Genomic DNA, 23,630 nt, shown 5'->3' on the forward strand with positions numbered 1-23,630 from the left:
AAAGTTCTTGAATGGACCTATGGGACATGAACTAATGTAAGTTAATGATTTTAAAGAACTTTCAGTACATCTGTATCAAATAAAAACTAAGACAAATGCAGAAATGGATGAAAGAAGATCAGTAAAAGCAGATTTTCCAAAGTTGTCTTGCTTAATGGGATTAGGTATCTTAAAATTTTTGCTTCATTGAACAAGGATGGAGGAATGTAAGTGTAGAATCCTGTACAGTAAGTTTAATAACAGCAAAATTGTAAATAAAAAGGAGTGGTTTTTAAAAGTTAGTGGAAAAAAGATTTCATACCATAAAGTCTTTATTAGTCACAGTAATTAAATGGAACTAACTGTGGAAAATGATTTATGGATAAATGCTTTGGACAAAGTAGCACGCTCATATACTTGTGCTCTGGAATAGCCCTGTAAATGTTATCCCTATAGTTCAATTGTAATTCTTGCTTTCCCATTACCCTAATGGTCTCAATTAGTGCTATTTTTCTCTGCATCAACACAGTGCTAACTTAATCTGAAATTCAGACTTTAAAAATTGTGCAATACACTCTGAAAGCAGGTTTCAGAATGGAGCAGTAGAATTATAAAGTACATGAAACATTACTTAGAAATATAAATATGCTCCTTGCATGGTTATTAATCTTCTGGTGTGTATGTATGTCTGTGTTGTGTGATTGTAAACTATTTCCCAAGGTCAAAAGCTAGTAAGTTTCTGTAATACACTGTGAAGCCTGGAGGCAGACTGAGTTCCATGTGATGTGGCAGTTGCTAGGGTAACTAATATTATTTGTGAATGCTGAGTATAAGATTTTCTCTCTATCAAGTCAGAGTTTTTTTCCATTCCCTCTTCCTTTCTTCTCTGTTTTTTCCTTGCTCAACAAAGGGATGATAAGCAGCACTCCATTTCCACCCTTTTTTTTTGGCAACGCATGCTGGTTGTTTGACCCCTACTTTAACAAATAGAAAGAGAGAGGCCTTCACATGTGTGGCCTCATTTATATGCAAGTTATGTGGAATTTTAGAATGGTATATTTGACTTTTCCATGCTTTTCTGTGGCAGTAAATTTTAGCCCTGCTGACAGCAGAAATGCTTCAAGCAGAATAAAATTAACTGGAAAATGTTGAGTTCTGTCATCTTGCTTCTTATTATAATTCGCAATCTGAGTTCATTGGAATCCAGAGAAAAAAGAATAGCATTTGCAAAAAGAGAATGAAACATAACCATTTCATAGATTTTTACACTAGCAAATGTGGAAAAAAATACAGTATTTCACCTATTCATAGCAAAAAAATTAGAGAGGACTACAATCAATGCAATGAGTTTGCTTTTAATTTCTTTCTTCAATTTGACATCTAGTTACTATTAATTTTAAAGCACATTTGCAAGATCTTTCTGCTTCAACATGGTACATCTATTTCTTATCCTTTTCATAAAAATTTTCTTCACTGAGCACAATTTTTCACAAAAAACTACAAACTTTTTTACTGTGAAACTTGTTGAAATGTGCTATTTGACATTATTTTATTGCCAAACCAGCATTTTTTATTTTTTATTTTTTTTACAAAAATAAATTTTGGGGGAACTTGAAAATGCCTACTATTTTCATTGCAGCCTTAGCAACCAACCTACTTGGTTTCAGAGGATGTTGCAGTTTTTCTACAAATGTGAAAATTAAATGTCACAACAGTTTCTTTAAATAATTAGTGAAATAATTGCTTTACTTTCATTTTTTCTATATCCTATGAAAAACAAAGCTCTTTCTTTGAAACTAAGTATCAGCATTTTAAATGTGAGTATATGAATTTAGCTGTTACTCCTGAATGTCAGTAATATTTGAATAAAAGATATGAATACCTGCTGCTCCTACCGAAGTCAGCAGGTTCAGATACAATCATGGGTGCAGATCAGGTGGTTTTAGGCATTCATGTCTGAAAACAGACTTAAGCTGAAAAACTTTGCTTTTTCCACAGCAGAGATGCCATCCTGAGAACTCCTTATGCTTTGGAACCATACTGATGACACCAGACCCACTTACCAGAGGTATTCTTTCTCTTGCTTTTAGACATCATAGTTGATGTTTATAAAATAAAGAATATGTTTCTGAGGAGAAATTACAGACAAGAAAAAATTACTTGAAGGATCTGAACCAAAGTGCTAATTGCCTTTAGCCATTCTCTAAACTATTTGAGAGCTCAATCTGAATTTACCAAACAGTTTTAAATTAAAACATTTCTGAAAGTGATGTCTTACAAAAATGAAGGAGGAAGTGCTCCATTTTCACCCAGTAACAAGTTGCTTAAGAGTGACAGGGTTTGCATGCACAAGTCATCTCGTGGGATCAGAGCCTGAATTTTAAACTCTTCACCATGGAAGTTGATTCTCAGTGCTGTATTTAAGTCACACTGATAATTCTATAAAATAAATAAATTGAAGAACTAGTGTTGTATTTAATGTAGTACCCAGCAGAACTGAAGATTAATTCATGTAAAAATGCACCTTAGGGTTTTTGTATAGGAGGATTTATGAGAAGACAGAGTTATGTTAACATTTCCTATTTTAGACTGTGTGCTTAGTTGTTCCAATAAATTTGTAATTTGGTATTAAGAGCAAGTAATGCCTAGAGGTAGCTACAAAAATGTAGGCTAAAGCAGGCATTTTTTCTGTTAATTGGAGTTTTCTTAGATAATTCCCCTGCTTTGATGTTATGACACTTGGGGATAGCATCCCTCCCTGTTTATAATAATACAGGCCAAACCATACCTTGTTGTGAAAGTTCCTTTTGCTTTGTCAAACCATTGAACAGCTTTGTTAGACTTACTAAGGCACAAAAAAAAATAAAAATTGTTGCTCCTAGGTGATATTTCCATGCGTATCCTAAATCAGTAAGAAAGAGCCAAGATGATTTTTAAAATAGTGCTTAGGGAGATTATGCGTCAGCACAACAGACAAAGAAGTTCACAATGAAGAAAAGTAGCCATAAGGGGTTTTTGGTACTTCCCCAAAAATGTGATCTGAGTGTGAATATGACTGTTTGATTTTCTAGACCTAAGTAACCATGATGTTGGGAGGCAACTTGCAGAGTTGCATTCCTTTTCTACCTATGACCCTGTCTCCTGTATAGTCTTGCAGAAATCATATCACTTCTTTGCAGGAGAGGTGTGAAACAGAAGGGTAATGGAGAGATTGCTGTGATATCTACATCAAGTGTGGGGGCAACCTAACAATGCTATTCTAGTTCTGTGCTTGAAATAACAAGTCCTGCTAAGATAGCTGGGTAACAGCTAGACTGTTTTTCTGGGCTTGAGTGAAATCACTTTTTCAATTGTTTATTGGAAATCTAGTCCATACAAGGGTGGGCAGAGCCAATGCATTTATCTTGTCATCTACCAGTGTACTCCATGGCTTTATTGCTCCTTAGTTTTTTGTTCTTCTTCACTTAAGTTATAACTTCTGTTTTGGTTAAAGGGCTTGTCTCTTTTGACATGTCTGTACAGCGTATCTTCTGTTGAGATTCCTAGGTATTGTGACCCTTAAAGATAATACTGAGCTGGCACTGTTCAACATCTTTGTCAGTGACATGGACACTGGAATTGAATGAACCCTCAGCAAGTTTGCCAAAGGCACCAAGCTGAGTGGTGCAGTCAACACGTTGGAGGGAAGGGACACCATCCAGAGGGACCTTGACAGGCTTGAGAGGTGGGCTCATGTGAACTTCATGAAGTTCAACAAGGCCAAGTGCAAGGTCCTGCACCTGTGATGGAGTAATCTCAGGCACAAATACAGGCTGGGCAGAGAATGGATTGAAAGCAGCCCAGAGGAAAAGGACTTGGGAGTGCTGGTGGATGGGAAGCTCAACATGGCCCAACAGTGTGCACCTGCAGCCCTAAAAGCCAGTCATACCCAGGGTGGCATCAAAAGAGGTGTGGCTAGCATGTCAAAGGAGGTGATTCTCCCCCTCTGTTCTGTTCTTATTTTTTACTGAAGTACTGCATTCTACTCTGGGGCACCCAACATGAGGAGAGGACCTACAAGAAACCTGGAGAGGGACTTTTTACAAGGGCAGGTAGTGATAGGACAAGGGGTCCTGGTTTAAAGCTGAAAGAAGATAGATTTAGATTAGCTATTAGGAAAAAGTCTTCACTGTGAAGGTGTTGAGACACTGACACAGGCTGCCCAGAGAAGCTGTCGATGCCCCAAATCCTGGAAGTATCCAAGGCCAGGTTGGATGGCGCTTTGAGCAACCTGGTCTAGTGACAGGTGTCCCTACCCATGATAGGGTGGTTGGAACTAGGTGAACTTTGAGGTCCCTTCCAATCCAAAGCATTCTATAATTGTATCATAATAACAGCAGTAAAACAAAAACAAACAAACAAGTCAGTCTAGTTAATTTAATTTCCTTTGTGCTTTTTTTTTGTTGTTTGTTTGGTTTTTTGTAGTTTTCCTCTTAGTTGGTGTAATTAGTTAATCAACTTTTCTAAGTTATGCCTGGGCTGGGGTTATGTATTTGGTTTTTCACATTCTTTCTATGCAAGAACTATGGGATTCTAATTTTTGATGGTGAAGGTACTTCTAAGGACAAGATGAAATCTGCCTAGCATAGAAAAAGGGAACCATGCCTCATGGACTGAGGAAAATTCTTTTTTAGAATTTCTAGCAGAACTGAACTCAGAATGAAAATTGAAGAATTTCTTCCTTTGCCTTCTTGGACGAAAATAAGCTTTCTGTCTGGAGAGCAGAGAACTGGAAGCAGCTCAAAAAGGACTGTAATTGTTGTTTTATAACTATTTAATATTGTTTAAATTATATGGTTTTGGGGTATCTGATGGTATTGCTATGGGTTGTAAGAAGGAAAAATCTTGATCATTCAAAGGGAGGAAGTCTTTTTGGCATCTTAATCTAGTTTGCTTTAGAAAAGGCTCAGTTGGCCTTATAAAATGTTTGCTTTTTGTTGAGGGGAAAAAAAAGAATATATCCTCTGCAAGAGAGTTTATTCAGAACTTGCTTGTTTCAGCAAGGCCACTTTCTCAAAAGGTAATCTGTATTACTTTCTTTATACTTTGGCTGAAATCATAGGATCCGTTCTAATGTAGTGCTGGTTATAGGTTTTTCCAGATGCATGCTGTCTTCTACCTTGATGACATTCGTTTGTAAATTATGAGTACTAATAAGGAAAGATTATTTTTTATTCTTGAACTCTATAGTAGATTTTTTATGAAGATAAAATGCAGAATAACTACAGACAGGAGGTGTGCAATGGTGAAGTCAGATTAAAAGGAATGATACCAGCTCAGGGGAAGGGAAAAAGAACACTGAGATTTTATTGGTTTAATCCTAGTAGCAATCCTTTTTAATAGGACTTGGAGAACTTTAATATGGAATGTCCTTTGCCTTAGAAAGTAAACTTTATTTTTTCAGCATAAAATCTTGCTGTTTTTTCAGTATTAGGAATTTCTAACTGGTCAAATGTAAACAGATTTAGGCAGGATAGCACTTTACAAAAGCAATGAGATGGCATTGTGTATGGTAAGGTATACCATTCCACATATGCACTCATTGAATAAAAGGGATTTCAGTTTATGCATTTGTACTCTAAAAAGCCAACATCTAAATGGCAGAATAAAATGCAGTGGTGGGAATCTATTTTTAAAAACAGGTCAGTCAGGAACATCTCTTGTAGTGAGTCCATGTTAGGTCTTTATGTGGGATGACCCTCATAGGTCATTTTTGAATTTCATGCTTCAAACGAAAAAGAAGATATACATCAAAATCATATGTTCAAATGTATGACTATTAATAGAAAAATCTAGTTATTTCTCAACTGAATCAAGATTAGTTAAAACAATGTGGTATAAGCACGAAACCAAAACTATCTCTGTCTTAGATGTAGCATTCATCCAAGTTTCATATATAGGACAATGAAAAATTACTAGAATTTGTCCTGGTTTTGGGTGGGATAGAGTTAGTTTCCTTCCTAATAGATGGTATAGTGCTGTGTTTTGGATTTAGGATGAGAATAATGTCGATAAGACTGATACTTTAGTTCTTGCTAAGCAATGTTTACACTAAGTCAAGGACTTTTCAGCTTCTCACCCCATGCCAACAGTGAGAAGCCTAGAGGGGCACAAGAAGTTGGGAGGGGACAGAGCCAGGACAGCTGACCCCAACTTACCAAACGGATATTCCTTACCATGTAATGTCATGTTCAGTATATAAACTAGGGGGAAATCTGGCTGGGAGCTGCTGCTTGGGAACTGGCTGGGCATCGATTGGCAGGTGGTGAGCAATTGCATTGTGCATCCTTTGTTTTGTATATTCTAACTGTTGTTGTTATTATTATTTGCACACACCCCCCACACACCCCTTCCGTTTCTGTCCTAGTAAGCTGTCTTTATCTCAGCCCATGAATTTCACGGGTTTTTTTTTTTTCCCCAGTTCTCGCCTCCATCCCACTGAGCGCAGGGAGTGACTGAGCAGCTGTATGGTGTTTAGCTACCTGCCTGATTAAACCACGACAGATTTCTAAGGGAAAAAAAAAAAAAGTGTTGAATTTTTGAACTGTTAACTTATAAAGAAAGATTATGGAGGCAAGGTATGTTTAGCTTAGTTTAGGAATGACTGGAGAGGAACAGTATATTCCTGATGCATTACTACTCCTCCAAAATGCAATGGTAATAATATCAACAAAAATGTATAACAAATACCTGGTACCAGGTTGTTACAAATGTTAAAGAACACCACATAAAGGTACAAGAACCTGTGACTTAGGAAACCACGGTATTATAATGCCAACTAAAACCAATAAAATGGCAATGAGTATTACATCTTTCTTTTGGCACTTCAATATAATGAAATAAACTGATACAAGATATCATTTGCTGCATCAAAATTAACACCATTAATTTATAAGGACGTTAACTGGAAATGAGTCTGTAAGGCAGATAAGTTATTTAATATGATCTCTGCATTAGCATAAAGTATATGCTAAGTATTATTGTGGGCTGATTAGTAAGAGGAGAAAACAAATAAAGCAAGGGGAAAGGAAGTGATACAGGGATACGTACTGATTTTTAATAATCAAATACATGCTTTCTGTGGCTGGCCTGTGTTTTCACATGCATAGCTAATAAATTTCAAGATTGCTAAGAAGCATTTTTAAAAATAACTGGAATAAACAGATGGTTTAGGTGGTAAAGGATGAACATTTCTGTCCTTGGATATTTATTTTTATCTGTGTTTGGGATCAGAAGCTGAAATATATTTTTGCATGGTAGAAGTTTTCAAGCACTCTCAGGTGAAATGAGTTCAAATACTGCAATCCAACACTTCATGTCTTCACTTCCAGAGTCTAATGACACTCTCTGGAGGTGTTGCACAGCTTGGAACTGTACTGGTGTTGATTTAGTTGCATTTCTGTGTGTGTGCACACAGCTGAACGGCTCAGTGCCCTGTAGTATTGGTAGGTGCATGGTAATGCAGCTGAAGGCAGTTTAACTTGATGGTATGTTACAGTAGTGTGTTGTGCCTGTGTTATCCCAGCATGAAACTCATGACAGAATGCAGTTATTCCTCTCTCTTCTTGAATGTTCTATCATTTAAATAAGAGGCAGTTTAAAATCACATCACTTGTGACTTGAGAATATCTAAAATGCAGTGAAAATTCAGTTAGGACTTGGAACAAAAAAATGTGGAGGGATTGTTCAACGGACTACTGGTTACCATCTGAATTTTTTTGCCTGGGAACAGAGGGTTGGATATAGCATATTTAGTGAAGGCTGGAGAGCTCCCAATACAAACACTTTTCTGTTCTCAAAACTGCAGTGGGATGGGGAACACAGACACCATGGCCTGGCTGAACAGTAGGAAGTTGACTCTCTCATTCAGATATTGGAGATGAGCGCTCAACTTTCTCTTCCACCTGTCCAATGTAGAAATCAGGAGCATTAAGGAAACATACAAGTAAGATCAAACTTATTTTGATCCATCAGATGTGAAAAAAAATTGTTTCCCCAGTAGGGCCTAATGTATTTTGGCCTGGATGTCACAAATGAGAATTTTTGTTTTCAACAGCTTCCTAATAATGATTTCTCATCTCAGTTGTGGCACTTCTTTTTTGATTTCTTTTTTGAGGAACAGAAGATACATACATGAAAAGAATTAAAATCCTTGGTATGGTAAAAATTAAGGGAGTTAAAATAAAAATAGCCAGAAGGAATGATTTCATGTTGTAATAGATGTCACTCTCCCACAGCACACTGAGTTTTTAGATTGTTTCCCTGACCAGTTATTGCTTAAGGCTGCTGTGTAATTATTCACTCCCAATGTTGTAGTGCTTTTATGGGTACATTGCATAAAATGGTATCCTCGAATTTACACCTTCCCTCGCAACATCTGTAAGACCACAGCTAATTTGGCTACTTCAATTTAGCATTTCTTCCAGCTAAAATACCACCATTATTTTTAGGCCAATTATGCCTCCAAAGATGTAATTACTAGAATTCTCTGCAACTTTAGTTTCGTGTTAAATTTTTAATAATTGCATCTTCCCTGGATAATAAACACCTCAGGACTGAGCCTGAGACTTGGGGTTATTTTGGCCAGGATGTAGTTGTTCCTGATAACAAGGGAAAAGGTCACATTGAAAAAATGGTTTACTCCAGGCCACTGTCACAAAAAGAAAGCACCTTATTATTATTCAATTCAATTATTTAACTTTGAATTAGTTCCCCTGCTAGCTGAGAATACCTGCTAATGCATGATATCAGCTGCCATGTTCTGCTTTGTGGTCAAGGGCTGAGAACCTACAATGCAGCCAATCTAATGCCTTTTGGCTGTTTATGAGTCTCACAAGGCAGCAGACTGGATGACTCTGTCAATTTTGGCAGGAATCAGAAAACAGAACTGGGGGGACATGCTGCACACTTCCTCCTGATTCCAGTTGTCTTCTGTGGCCCAGAAGAATTTTGATGCCATGCTGAAACATTGGCACCACGAAGGGCTTTGTTTATTTCAGCCAAGTAGAAAGGTAAGGTATAAAATAGGAAGAGGGTAATCTGTCACAGGGAAGGAAGTGTGTTTTCCTGTGCCCCAGGAGTTCTTGCTCAGGTGGGAGCCAAACTGGTGGCAACAGTGAAAGGAGAGGCACGGGAGAAAATGTTACCTTTGGCACGGGACCAAATATATAGTGCAAGCATAGAGAGAACTTGTATGTGAACAACACATAAAAACAGAAAGAAAGGGATGAATAGAGTCCTGGCAACTGGACAAAAACCAAGCAGGGCAGGAGTAAGTAATGCTTAAAAGAAAGAGGAAGCCTATAGAGCCATGGCATGGGAGTGAGAATCAAGTGAGGGACAGTGGGTTTTGAAAGTGGGACAACAGAGCACTTTGAGCCCCAACTTTGAACCCTGGCAGGGAGCTATTTATGTGGGAATTGCAGGAGATTTCCAAAGCCAGAAGGAAGTGTCTGGAGGATTCATAGGGAATCTGGAAGAGAGGAAGAAAACAGAAAAGCAGAGGCCTCCTGGAGATGTGCAGTGAACCTGAACTTTCAGTGCAGACAGAGCACTCAAGTCCCTTGTTCACATCACTGGTGGAGGAGTGGAGCATGCAAGTGAGGGTCTGCAGGCAGAACCACAGCAAGGTAAACAGTAACGAATGCCATTTGTATAGCTAGGTTGAGACACACAATGGCTTTAGGTGGAGAGCCAGGAGCTGCTTGAAATCGTATCTTCAGAAAGTTTATGTGTTTGTTTCAAAAAATCTTGAACATTTGTTTTGACTTGGGGTAAGGTATTAAACTAACGCAAAGCTTTTTGCTAGGCACTCTTTTATGCCTGTAAATGTTTAGGTAGGGATTGCCTACTTCCATTAGGATATCCAGAACAGAGGGTTTTTTTAAATCAAAGTCTAGTGAAGAAGTTAACAACATGAAAAGTTGACATACAGTCTTAAGGGCATATTCTCAGAGTGTAATAAACAGAAAGCTGAGTGTAAGATTCAGAGATTACTGAATACTCTGGATATAAATCACTTCCTGTAGCATCCAAGTAGAGGGCTGTTCTTTATTTTTCTTTACCATTCACAGACTAGATAAAAATCTCGATTGAATTAAACATTAACATCAGATAATTTTGCTTAAAAAAGTAAATAACATTTAAATGTTTTGTTAATTGAGTAGTGAGCTTTAAAATGGAAAATGGAAAATGTAAATACTATTTTTCTTTTTTAATGTCAGTTTTGAATCAAAATAACTGAAATCTACATGACTTTTAAAAGTCTTTTTTACAGTTAAATCTACATATTTTGGAAAGTAGAAATTTGGTTAAAAAGTAACCAGGTCAACAGAAAAAAGTCCTATACAGTAGGAAAATTGATCTTCATGCTGTATATCTTTCTGGGTTCAGATTATCTTTGTTTCCTGTATTCTTTGTGTTACATATTCTAAACATAAATTTAAAAAATGGAAAGCTGAATTAGTCAACTAAATATGTTTCTTTGGACTTAAATAAGTTTGGTTTTCCTCTTGATGCAGGGTATGTACTCAAAACCCTTTGGCCAGGTTGATATGGCTGGGATATATCTATATGATGAACCTGGAAGGGTGTGGAGCCCACAGAAGATTGCATCCATCCTTTTATCAATCCTATGCGCACACAGTGTGATTGAGGGCTAGGGCTGTTATTTTGTGCCCAGGATTTAGAATCAGAATCATAGAATCGTTTAGGTTGGCAAAGACCTTTAAGATCATTAAGTCCAACTGTAAACCTAACACTGCCACACCCACCACTAAACCATGGCCCTAAGTGCTACATCTACACATCTTTTAAATATCTCCATGGATGGTGACTCAACCACTTCCCTCAGCAGCTTGTTCCGATACTTAATAACCCTTTCAGTGAAGAAATTTTTCCTTCCCTGGCACAACTTGAGGCCATTTCTTCTTGTCTGATCACTTGCTACTTGGGAAAAGAGACTGACACCCACCTTGCTACAGCCTCCTTTCAGGTAGTGTCATTTGTTTCATCCTCAATGGATGTGAAATTTACTGTTGCATTATTGCCAAATGGAGATCTGGTGCCTTCCTGGCTTAATGATCTGGGTCATCCCTGAGGTGATGTATTGTCACCCATTTAGTCACCTACTCTAGTACCTGAGGTCTGGAGAACACCAACATTAACCCCTCTGATCTCCCAGTTCCATTGATGTCCCCTATTTGGAGTTGGTGAGATTTGGTAACAGTTCTGCATTCACCTTGTCTGCTGCCTTTATACTTTGTGAGTCTTGATCATATTCCTCCTCTACTTTCTTGCCTGACAAAGCAACTACTCTGGGGGATATAGTTGCTTCATTTCTGTGATCTCTTTAGTCACCATCCTCGGCACTTTGCCTTTGACTCCTCTAACACCTTATTAAGTTGCAGAGGCCACACTCAAGACGTGACTGTGCTAAGGTTTTGGATATCAGCAAGACAGACAGAGCCATGGGTCTCATTGCTCAGTGCCTTTTGTAACGATGGCTGACATGTTCGTGGGTTTCTTAACTGCCACTAGACATAGAGCCAAAGATTTCAGAGACTTTTCAGTGATGACTCCAGGATCTTGTTTCTGAGTTGTAATTGCCAAATATGAGTTCAGCATCTTGAAGGCAAGTTCTAGATTATTTTTCCCTATAGGCATAATCTTAAATTTATCTTTGCTGAAACTCTTCTGTCACCTTTTTCCTCACTTACCTTTGCAAAGTTCTTCTGGACTATGTTGCTATTAGCATGGCATTTGACTACAGAGAATTCAGATACATGAATACAGAGAAATCTTGCACAGAAGGGGGACCTCCTACACTTCATTCTCCAGGCTAGCTATTTGAAAGCAAATAATTCTTCAATAAGTGTTCATAATCTATTTTTTTTATGAAGTGAACTCTTTTACTATTATGTCACTTTTCTAAGTATTGCCTCAATTTTTGCAGCCTCTTCAATTTGTAATATTTCATCTTAAGAAGTGAGCAAGGATTGGTTGCATTACTTGGCTGTTGTTCTCAACAAAGCACAACAAAAAGAGAAAAGCCCTTGTGTTCTTTTCTGTCTATATACAACTTTTTTTTCCTGAAATCAGTTTTGCACCTGAGAGTATATGCACAGTTTCTTGTCAACTGTGATCTTGGTGTCATTGTTCTGGCTTGTCCTTGATTTTGCTCTACTTGAAGTTCTGTTGTTTGTGTATGTCAGCATGTATCACTCTGCCGGTCTTTGTACTATCTACACCCTTTGTAATTTTGCTTCCAGGTAACTGATGCAACTGCTGAACAGCTTTTGGCCCTATTCTGACAATGTTGGAAATACCAATTCCCTAGAGGCAACTGCTTCTGGAGGTTTGTCACTTAATAAGTTCTCAATGTGTATTAAAATGTTGAGGTTTCATGTTGGATGGACAAATTATAGTGTTCATTTTCCTAAAGAGAGCATAAATAAAACAAGCAGAGAGGTATCTTGTTTTCTCCCCTAACTTTTACAACATAGGTATAGCATATAATTCGAAATTTCTGTCATGCAAAATTTGGAGATACTCTCTGAAGAATCCTTATGGTTTATATTTTTAGAGACTTACAGCTCAGCTTTAATCTTTTAAAGAAGTATATGATCAGGAGATGTTTAATTCTCTAATAAGGTTATAAACAATGATATAAAAAGAAAATGATCTCTTTTATGTTTTTGAAGAAATGAAGTGATTTGTTCTTTCCATTTGGGTAAGTTCCTTTTTTCATAGTTTTGAAGATGTGTCCAAAAACCTCCAAACGTATGATGACAAGAAATTGTATTTAACCTTCAGTAAGGTGCTGCCCATGATGATCATTAATGGGAGTTGTCCCCTCTTCCTCACAATGTTTTTCTGTAACAGCAGTTCTTATAATTTAAAAATTGTGTTGGTGCCTCTTGGAGTCCCTTAAATCTACTCTAAATACTAGCTTAAGATGTCAACAAGTTTCTTCTGATAAAAAGCAAGAAAGGTTAAATTCTTTATTTACAGAACTGAAATGTAGTTATAATTTAAGACAAAAGTCATCCTCAGTTGCTCAGTTGATTAAGCTAGCCTACAGGGCTCTCATTAAGTTCTCAACAGTCCAGGCAGTTTTTTTCTTTAAGAAGTCTTCTCTTTTCTTCTTGTTACATCTCTATCCAATGTCTTGATTTTGGGTTGGTTTCTTTGTTTTATGATTAAGAGGAATGAGGATTATTGATTAAACTAACGTTCTTCAGTATTGAACCCTTAGAATTAAAGGTCAAATGAAGAAAGAGGTTTCCTTACCCTGGGAGTTGTTTTCTTCTCTTTCACTGGAAGTTTTCCTTTTCTATTATGTTCCTTGACATTTTAGAGTTTTTTATTTGACTGCTACTCTTGATGTTAGTGTGGGGAGATTTGCCATTAAATAATAAATTATTGTCCATTTAGCTTTAGCAGTTTTATACATCGTTTCACTGCAGAATTTAACCTAAATCTAGTTGTAAATAACATAGAGTTAACTACTGGCATTTGTAAAGAATTTTTTGTTTCTGTGGCTGAGAACTTATTTGCAGATGTGACTTCTCCTAGAGAACTGAGTACTGCAGTTGTGATTTTTATTTTAATATATTCTCCATAATACTTAAAAATCTGTTACTCAATACAGAGTGTTTCCTAAAATACTTGTACAGTATTCTTCCCCTATCTCAGAATGCAACATGAGATGCTTGGCGGCCAATTGTAATGGGAAATCTATAAATCAACAGAGAAAGACATAAGACACAAGAATTTGGACTTGGAAAATATTTTGTGTTCTGAAAAGTACGTTTCTAAAAGATGGAAATTAAAATCACAAAGGATTTTTCTTAATTTGCCTATAACAGACTGCGTTCAGACCAGTGAGATAAAGGAATTAGAAAAAAAATACTGTTCATCAGGAAAAAGTCACATTCTCTGGGTGAAACTCCTATTTTGTTACACAGTCTTTGTGTAAGTATGCTCTATGTTGCCAAAGTAATGGGGTAGAGAAGTTGTCTTAATTTGTCTTTGTAGGTTGCCAGGCATACCGTGACCTCTACAGTCAGTGGTTTGACAACATAAAGACTCTGGCTCCATTCCTTGCATGTTGACCAGTACAGCTGAGCAGTAACTAGTTTAGTTTGTTGCTGGGATGGGCTAGCAACATGCTATGATAATCTCTTTCTTTTCCACCTGTCTTCAAGAAAAGTCACAGTGCATTTCAAAACAGCTTATTCTAGAGAAGTTAGTCCTTTGGGGCTAGAATTTTTCAGCCTGTCTCTTCATGCATCTTTCCATGAGCACTATCAACAGCAGCCATGAAGGAAAAGAACAACATTCATGAAAAACTGATTTCACTTCACTTTGATCTTAGCAGAGCTGGTAATGGTGAATGATTTGGCAAAGCTTACTGTCTATCTGTGTCTAATACACAACAGTAGCCTGCACAGAAAGGGTACTTATAACCTGTCCGGTCTCCTGAATTCAATGTTTTCATGAAGTTTATAAGAATTAAGTGTGAGCACATTGTGAATGATCTATTTTAAATACATTCCACAATTAATAGCTACAAAGCCTAAAGGTGTATCTGTAGAAAACACTGATTTCCTGTCCTGGTTCCAGCTGGGACAGAGTTAACTTTCTTCTTCATAGCATAGCAGGTGCAGCTGTGCTGTGGCTGTGCTGTGCGAGCAATGCTGACAGCACACGGGTGGGTTTGGCTGCGCCCGGGTGGTGTCTATCCTCAGTCAGGGACTTCTCAGTGTCTCAGGCCCGGCCAGCGAGAGGGCTGGGGGGGCACGGGGAGCTGGGAGGGGACACAGCCGGGACAGCTGGCCTGGGCTGCCCAAAGGGATATTCCATACCGTAGAACATCACACCGAGTATACAAACCGGGGGAAGGTGGCCGGGGCCTGTGGGTCACTGCGCAGAGGCTGGCTCTGCATTGGTCAGCCAGTGGTGCGCAATTGTACTGTGCATCACTTGTTTTGTATTTTCTCTTCCTTTTGGATTTAATTCCTCACCCCTTCTCCCTCCTTTTCATTATAGCTGTTGTTGTTATTATTATTGTTGTTGTTGTTGTTATTGTGGTTTTATATTATTTCAATAATTAAATTATTCTTATCTGAACCCTTGAGTTTTACATTCCTTTCCGATTCTCCTCTCCATCCTTCTGGGTGATGGGGGAGTCAGCGAGCAGCTGTGTGGTGCTGAGTTGCTGGCTGGGGTTAAACATTTCCCCAGAACAGGATTCCTTCATCCCCAGATTTAATTCCTATTTATTCTGCTAGTGCTCATCAACTCTGCCTACAGCTATTCAAGCTATTAATTAGATAGATTTCACACAAACATATGCTCTTGCATGTACCAGGATTTTTCCTGCTTTAATCATAACAATAAGCAGAAAACAAAGGACAAAATAGAAGTTCTGCAGAGAGGAATGGAAGGCTTTATCTGATCTACAATGCATAAATTTGGTCTCAAAGTACATGACAGGTAGGTAAGTGTCAGGTGCTACTAGGTGCAGAATTGTTGTCTTTCTAACTGAGGTCTTTTCTTGTTGGTTGAAAACATAAGGAAGATTTACCACTGAATTTAACATCTTGTTCCACCTTCGAAGCCTTGGCTTCAGTTCTGCTGCTTATGGTCTACACAGACAGCTGATACCCATCTAGTGCACTAAGGCTTGGCAATGTTTGTGAGGAACTTGCATTGCATTTTAATATCTCTGATCCCTCAGTCATGAATGAGGCAGCATTTGAATGAAGCTGTTCATGACATTTTAACTGATATCTCTTCATACAGAACAACATCTCACAGCTGCAGGTGCTCTGACAAACAGGCTATACTGACAGTCAGTAGCATATCTCAGTCACTATTCAGGATTCATACCCGCAGGAAGAACTGCTGTAATTTGAAAACAGCCAGTTTAGCTTTGGTCAGGATCTATGTTTAGTTCATTATCAGTTTCCTATATTCTCTGAGAATAAATAAAGCTTTGCATACGTGACGATTAAGCTTTTCTTGAATTGTATCTGTACTCCAGTGAGGGCTGCTAACATTTATGATTCTTTTTCATGATTTTTTGTATATGTCCAATAGATATATAAACATACTATATGCATATATATACTCTATGTTAACAGCAGTAAATTTAGCTTTTTGGAAAACAGATATGTTATGCTAAGACTGAAAATAACATGTAACAGTAAAAAGTCACTGCAATGTAGGTAGAAATTGGGATCTATTTTACTTTGTTTTAACAGCATAGTGAGAAAATCTACTGAAATTTATAGCTCTGTTTTTTACAGGCCAAGTGCCTGCAGGTCTTGTTGATTACTTCTGGGGTGGATATTCAGCACTCCTGAAAACCTGGCTTTGAGTGGCTTCCACAGATATCTTTAAAATAGCCATTGCTTGTTTGGCAAGAACATGAATATGAGCAAAGTATTGGCCATCAGCTCATAGATCCCCGAAGAAAACATTCTGTTATGTATTGTCCTATAATTCTGCAGGAGCTGTTAATGAACAAACACTACTCCTTCCAGACCTCTGCTGTTATCACTGATGATGCTTTTGCACAAATGGATTTTGGTGTGCTAAGGAACTATGTAAATTGAAGATCTTTTTTGAAACAAGAGTAGTTTAGTTTCTCCCAGTCTTAATTTTGTTTCCTTCCAGGCTGCTTGCCTTAACTGTATAAAAAAACCCCAAACAACAAACATAATTAAGATAAACTTACTTAAATGGTGTGTGCATGGAAAGGAAAGCAAAATTGGAAGGGAAATACTGTCTGAAACTTTTAATCAGAATGTATCAAAATTGTATCAAAGTCAGTATATATTATGTCTGATTTGAAGACCATTAAAATCTATGACATATTTCTGGGTCACATATACAAAGTATACTGCCTTACACTAGATTATGTTATCCCTTCTTTCAGTGGAAATGAAATTTTGGATTTCCTTTTAGAAGAATACTGACGGGAAAATCTTTAGTCTGTCATATCTCTGCTAATGGCTATAAATCCAAATCTAAGGTGAGACACTTCAGATATGCTAGTTATAACTCGTTAAATTTGCAGGGAAGGAGGGTGACCTTTCAAAAGGGCACGGAAAACAGGAATAATTTCAACGCACTGTGGAAGGGGCTCATTGCTGTGCATGTTTGGGCTGCAATTACAGAGATTTTTTTCCAATGGTTCCCATAATTCTTTTTTCTGACTGCCAGACTGGCACATGAAATCTGCACTCAGGCTTTCTGCTGGAAAGCACACAGGAACGGCGCAGCCCTGTAGTATGAGGCCAGCCATGTGAATCGTGAAGCTCAAGAAACGTTCAGTAGCTAGGGAATGCTGTCTGCATGCTGAATTGTACATGAAGAATAGGTGGGTTTGGCCTAGTTTTAGTTTCACCTTCTGCCTCTGATGTTACCCCTGCAGGCCACCATCAAAGTCTCTGTGCTTTGACATTTGGGATTTTAGAGCAGATTTCTTCTGATGAAGTTTGACTAAGGAGCATTCCCTCATTGCAGTCCAGTTTTTCATGTTACAAGATGGAAAGTGAAATGTTGCCAATCACTAGAGCGCACAGCATGGCTTTCTTGTTGAATTTCGCTAGCTTGGTTTTGGCTACAAGGTGAAGCTCAGATCTACTGTTTCCTCCTGCCTTTAAGAATAGGTATCTGTGTAGGTAGATACCTATATAGGTATGCAGATATAGCAATAGGTACTGCAACTGCATTGGCTCTTAGTTGAAATGCATTCAGTAGAAAATTCTACAGGGGACAAGAAAAGCTTTCCGGTGACATGACAGACGTAGAAGCCCTTTAACATTTTACACCCCTTTCTGTTTGCTTGTTTAAAAGGGATTAATCTTGTGTTTCACCCTCAAGGAGAAGGTCACTCAACACAAACTCTTTGGTTTGAAAGAAACTTCAAGGGAATGAAGTAGCACCAGAGATAATCTGTAGATTTGAGGAATCACAGTTAAAAGTGTCTCCTGATGATCACTGCTGGCAATGAAGGCAAACGGTGTACACAGCCGTGACTGAAAGATACGAATGACTGGCAGTAGCGCTGCTCTGTAGAGCGGATCATATGCTTTTACCAGGCTTACTGACAATGGCTTGCTGCAACAAGCTGTTTGTACTGCAGCATGTAGCCTGCCTGCTGTCATCTTCATGTATTCACACTGACACTTCAAGGTCATCTAGAAGCTGAAGTAAGAGTTCAAACATTTATCCTGTGAGACACTATTTAAGTGAGCTAACCTATTTAAGTTAAATAGGTTACAGTTTTAATGGCTATTTTCCCAGAGCTGCCGTACAGAGGCAGGTCTAAAGAGGCTTTCTAGGTTACCAGTTTCTTCAGGTTTTAGCAGTATCCACTGTTACACAAAGGCAATGCTGCGTCTCAAGCAAGGAGAATTTGTCAAAACAGAATTTTCCCCTCCCCATCACTGCCTGAAATATTTAAAGATGCCCTCTCTGTGAATGCAATAGTTATTTGCTCACTTTGGATTCCTGTCAGCCTTGCTTCCTCAGTCCACCGTGAAGCAGCAGCTTTGCTGAAGGACTGACATTCTGAGCCTTGGCCTACCCCACCACTTTCTTGTATGTCTTTACTGGTGTCGTTTCACTTGTACTGTGTTTCCTACCCCACAAACTCTCCATTTACTTTTGTTTTGCTTCTTTTCCCTGGTCTGTTTCTGCTCCTGATATTCCTTACATTTTTCTGCCCATCTTTGTGTCCCTGTATTCTCTGGCTGGAACTTCCTTTTACAGAGACTCTTTGCCCTGGATAGGTCCTGTATCTGCCATGTGTCATAATCATCACTGTGATAGACAGTAAACTGTTTGTTCATCAATTTCAGTTAAAAGACAATGGAGAAGGAGGTTGCCACATAAACTATGTAAGGCTAACTGCAAGGCTAACTATATTGCTACATTGTGTAAGATTAACCGCAAGCGCTCAACTAACCAAATGTGGTAAAGCAAGATAACATTGTGTGGGGGTCAAGGAAGCAAGGAAAAAGGGAGTACAGAAGTACGAGGCGAGGAATTTGTGACGTGAGGAAGACAAGGAGCCTTCATCCCCACGACCACCAGGAGGCTGAAGAAGACAATGAACGACCCCCTAGCAACCTAGCAAGGAGCGGCACAGACGCAGAGTACACCGCTAAAGGAGACACGTATACAGGAAGACAAAGGGTGTAAAACCGGTGACTCTCGGGAACTGGGTGTGCGCCGTTGGTGGAGCAGGAGACTCCCCGGCTGCCCAGCGCTGTTTTGCTTGTTGCCGCTTGCTTTAATAAACTAATTTGGCTCAATTGGCTCTGGCCCTGACCAGTTATTATCGCCAACATATATAACAATCACCAAAACCCTTTAAAATTAATTTCCTCAAAGGAGCTGTTATGGTTTATTGGCCTCACCTGTAGTCTTGTTTACTTGGTTTGCTTGGGTGTCTGTCCTCTAGATATTTGTTGTATGCTGAGGCAACATGTGGCACAAAACACATTAATCTGGGTTTGTGAATCATACGCATGTTACTGAAGGCTGTAGCAGTGTCATGGTGCCTTTTCTGCTCTTGATCCACCAAGGATGCAAAGCTATTATTGCTCCTGTCAATACTTCATGCATTTAATTCTGACAGTTCAGTCAGTTGGCCTGCACAGCAGCTGCCGCACATGTATGTACAGCACTCCTTTCATTGTCACCAGTGGCTATTTGATTAAAAAGAGATCAGGGAGGAATGTATTGGTCCTAAGCCTGGCTCTAATGAAATGGTTACATAAAGTCCACTAGCAATTGCTTCCTTCTCACACTTTCTTGCTTGCTTTTTCAGTGCACAGGGCCAGAGCAGTTTGTTGTTCCCATAGACACCAAAGGGAAGAGGTGGTGGAGGTGCTGCTGGGACCAGAAGGCTGAAAACTTGAAGTGGACTGGTTGAAAGACTTCTTACTACATCTGCAAGATACCTTTGCTTCTTTGCATACCCCCTAGCAAATCCTTTGTACTCCTTGAAGCTATTGTTATTTGCCTTCATTGTGATAAAGCCTGTCTTTAGATTTCACTCTCAAAGCTGTGGGTGAGGTTCTGTTCTCAGTACACAATATGTGTTCAGACAGTATATAATCCCCTTGGCACCCTAGAACTGTCCAGTTTGTGGAAACCATCATGCTTTTTGTTTTTAGTGTATAGCTCAGTTTAGCTGCTTTTGCTGTATGAAGTTATTTGTTCCTGTCCTACAGTCTGAATGCATTTACATTACTAATGCATAAGAATTTTCATGAACCACATGCTCTCTGGCATTCATTGTACACGCCCCACATTTGACTTGAAAGCCTTTTCACCTCTGAGGTGAATCGTTGTATGCTTGAGAGAAAAATATTACATTGCTGCTGGTTAAAACCTCTGGGAAAAAAATCCTGTGGAGAAGTTCATGAGTGCTTTTATTTGTATAGGAATAAATGATTTTAAAGTGTGATTTAGTGCTTAATGCTTTCTAATTTTCCCTTGCTTGAGAAAAAGTAAGTAATAGGAAGGAAACTCATGTGGAGGGAAAAGAACCAGCAAAAGTAGTGGGTCTCTTTGCACAGTTAAAACAAAAAAAAAGTATCCCAGCTGCTAGTGCAGACAAAAAGTACGACTTTGGTGAATATCATGGGAATAGGTACTGTATGAACACTATTGTGAATAAAGTCCCTGAAAAAAAAACAACCCTGGAGTCATGGACCTTTAGTAAGATTGTTTCACAGCTGGTAAGTAAAAATCACACTGTGTTCTCCCACTCTAAATCTGCTTAGCAGGAAAGATTTTTGAAAGCTTTCGAATCTTAAATGCTTAAATTGGTATAAATTCCGTTGGCCGTGAATAACAACAATAAATCAGTTTAGGAAAGAAATTACTCCTCCTGTCAGCCTGTAAGTTTGAGAGCCCCTTTAGTGTTTTAAGACACCTTTTATGATTTGTGGAGGTGAGCACTAGCATGTATAAAAAGTTACAGCATCTCCAACAGGCCCTTCCTGATGTGAAATGCTTTAAAATGGCTTTTCCTCTGACGTTCGCTAATTACACTACATCACTTGTCACTGCTGAATACTCTCCTTCGGTGACCAGCCGCAATACCCTCCTTATTTTACACTGCAATCTTACCTCCTGCAATGCAAGAGCTTTATTTTTCATTGCAGTGCCATTTACAAAATGTTAAGAGCAAGCAGCTGCAGACTATGGATATGCATGAATATTTCTGGTGAGTCTTTGTTCTTCCATCGATACAGCAATTAGGCTGAAGCTGCAAAGGGGCAGGAGAAGAAAAGCTCTCCCCTTGCAATTCTGTTTATCAAGCTGCACATCTCTGAGCTGGAATTTCTGGGTTCACTGCTTTTGTAAGAATGCCAGTTTGGCACCCAAAGAAATGAGCAAATAAACTGAAACCAAACAAATTCATGCTTTCAATTAGGAGAGGTCTTGTGTTCTTTTATTACACATTTTCATCCTCTCAGCAGCTAGCACAGAGGTCTTCAAGCTGTTTCTTAGCTCGTTTCTTGGTAGAAAGTTTCTGTTCTGTCAAAAGGCTCTTTCTGGGCAGCTATCTCCAGAGAAAATCATGTCCGAGTACTAGACAGTAAACAATGGCACAGTCCCACAGGGTCTAGGGTGACCTGAATGTTAAAACTAAAGGCACTGACAGCAGCAGGATCCTTCCAGACTGTCTGTGCACATGTGCATATATAATGTTGACTATGAATATTTTAAATAGCCTTGGTCCAACCTCAAGCAAAATAACTTACAAGACACTGTGAAATAAAGGATGTTTTTGATAGCAGTTTACTTTTAGCTGCACTTGTAAACAAATCTGGTTACAAAGATGTCAGGGTATGTCTTTATCAGTCCTTCCAAGATTTTATACCATTTGCTCTTTTCACCTGTTCTTTCCTTGTATGTAGATGTTCCATAATGTTGTCATAATGAATGTGATGACATAGCTTTATGTATCCAGGATTAAAATCAACATTTACCTGCACTTAATTCCTGTTGTTGTTCATCTCTCCTTCCTCCTGTGAACTGAATAATGGAGAGTTTTGCCTATAGTGCATTAACATCTACAGCTCAAGCAACCGTTCCTCTTGTGTTTTCCCACTGGCTTTATGCTAATGTGCCTTGACTACTGAACAATTTGTTTTTACTAACAAGTTTTCTTTTTTTTGTCTCTCAGTTGTCACTGCAATGCTCCATAATAGGTTTACTAACTGTGCTGTGTCAAATTTTTCTTATGAAAGAATCTAATTTTTAAATTTCTCAATGCAGCATCTCAAACCTGTTTTCATGGAGACCACCTTTCTTTCTGTTAACAGGAAACATATTTTGTGTCTGTTTATAGTGGGCTATAATCCATTGCACAGGGAAACCATATTTTGCAAACTTTCATTTCATATCAACAAGGGCTTGGAAGTCCCAGACCTTTAAGGCTCATCAAATGATTAAGGGAATGATTAATAAAATCAAATGTTTTGTTAGAAGTTTGATTTTAAGACAATTGAAACAAGTGAGTTGTTAATGGTTAATTCCAGATATAAATATTTTGTATATCTTGCTAAGTGCTTTATTGAGTGCCAATAAATCCTTTGTCCAAAAGTGTAACTTCAAAAGGAAGCACCCCCACAAGACAGATGAGCTGACTGGAAGTTCACCGTGAGGAATGAGCTCAGCAAAAACTAGGGGAAAGGTAATTCTGGCAGGGGGAGATTGCAACTGCCAACTCGTGGACCACCAGCTCAAGAAATCCCCCAGACCCAAAAAGAAGTTGAAACTGAGCATGAGGACTAAGTAACATGAGAAACCAGAGAACTGTTTGAAAAATAGGGAACTGAATACTAAGTGATGAAGGAATGAGGTAACTTGTAACTAACAAAGGCTGTTGTATGCTAAGCGGTACAGATGTGTAAAGTTTTGACAGTTGGGGAGCTGGGCATCTAGCTCCCTACTGCATGCAAACTAGAACAGAGGAACAGAAACACCTCAACTCGGTGTGTGAGTTGGTGCTGTTCATCGGGTAACAAGCCTGCCTATGGCACAACAGCCTTGCACTAGCAGACTTGGTGCACAGCCTGCACGCCCAGCACACAGCTATGGAGATATACTCAAGCGAGCTTGTCACCCACAATGTAGCCCACCCACATTGCTGCACCACACTGGCTGTGCTGCTCCAGGTATCTGAGCTAGCTTGTCTTAAGTAGCCTTGGGAGCCAGCATGGCAGCGTGCTGTGTGGTGCAGACCTACAGGTCCTTTGGCAGATGTAGATGGATTTTACCACTTGAGCTGACAAATCATGGCTTCTTCAAAGCTGTTACCTGGCTATTCTTCATGGATTGCAGCCAGTTTACCTCTGTGGAGGCAACTCTGACTAGCATTTATAGGCTATTATGCTGCTAGAAAAGAGTTATCGTATTGTGGTTACTATTATGATACACATACTACTTTATAATTAAAAACCCCTTTACAGCTCAAGACTGGCAGATAAAAATCAAAAAATGTGTCATTCATTGGTAAGTGAACCTGAAAATGATGTTGTTGGGTATAACAGTCCTTATACAATAGCTACTTC

The 23,630-nt window shown here is 38.7% G+C and overlaps 1 long non-coding RNA gene across 1 annotated transcript; it reads left to right on the top strand.

Annotated features, from left to right (window-relative positions):
• Positions 1 to 13,210: 13,210 nt before the first annotated feature.
• On the top strand, positions 13,211 to 20,509 carry LOC114017342 (uncharacterized). The gene is made up of 2 exons (XR_003562335.2): positions 13,211 to 19,230; positions 19,868 to 20,509. It is a non-coding gene; the product is annotated as an uncharacterized LOC114017342 (long non-coding RNA).
• Positions 20,510 to 23,630: the final 3,121 nt, after the last annotated feature.

The sequence above is a fragment of the Falco cherrug genome, chromosome Z (assembly GCF_023634085.1).
Source record: "Falco cherrug isolate bFalChe1 chromosome Z, bFalChe1.pri, whole genome shotgun sequence".
Taxonomy (NCBI): Eukaryota; Metazoa; Chordata; class Aves; order Falconiformes; family Falconidae; genus Falco; species Falco cherrug.